Genomic DNA, 879 nt, shown 5'->3' on the forward strand with positions numbered 1-879 from the left:
ATTATATGAATACACATTATATTCTTTCTTTTTTTTTTTTTTACAATCAAGCCTTTTTCATTCTCTTGAACATGTACATTGATTTGACATTTTTAACATAATTTTCCAGATTATTCCACAATCTGACTCCTTGGATTGAAGTGAACCGTTCTTTCAAACTTSTTCTAAAGTTTCATGAACATCTCTGTCCCCTTAAGATTATAACAATTCTCTATCTTTGCAAAGTTTTTCTGGATGTTTAAAGGTAAGGTGTTTTGGTGAACTTTGTACATAACAAAATATTTCATTCAACCAAATCATGGAATTTCAATAATTTCAGTTTACAGAATAATATATTAGATGGATAATAATAACGTTTTCCAGTGATAACTCATWGCCATTTTCTGCAAAACAAAAACAGGATTTGTAATAGACTTACTTGCTTTACCCCAAACCTCAACACAATAGATCAAGTGTGGAACAATTAATGTCTTATATAACATATACAAAGATTTATCATTAAACAAGTCCCTTACTTTGTAAAGCAATGCAATAGATTTAGCTAGTTTTATTCCCTGCCATATTCCAAGAGGACAATGCCTGGATTCATGGGGCTCTTATTGTGAAAGAGTGGTTCAGGGAGCATGGGACATCATTTTCACACATGGACTGGCTCCACAGAGTCCACTGAGGATCTTTGGGATGTGCTGGAGAAGGTCAGATTCTACCATCATCAATGTAAGATCTTGGTGAAAAATTAATGCAACACTGGATGGAAATAAACCTGGTCACATTACAGAAGCTTATCGAACAATGACACAGAGAATGTGTGATGTAATTAAAGCTAAAGGTGGTCCAACCAAATAATAGAGTGTGACCTTTTTTTTTTGGTGGCAACTA

The sequence above is a fragment of the Austrofundulus limnaeus genome, unplaced genomic scaffold (assembly GCF_001266775.1).
Source record: "Austrofundulus limnaeus strain Quisiro unplaced genomic scaffold, Austrofundulus_limnaeus-1.0 Scaffold378, whole genome shotgun sequence".
NCBI classification, from domain to species: domain Eukaryota; kingdom Metazoa; phylum Chordata; class Actinopteri; order Cyprinodontiformes; family Rivulidae; genus Austrofundulus; species Austrofundulus limnaeus.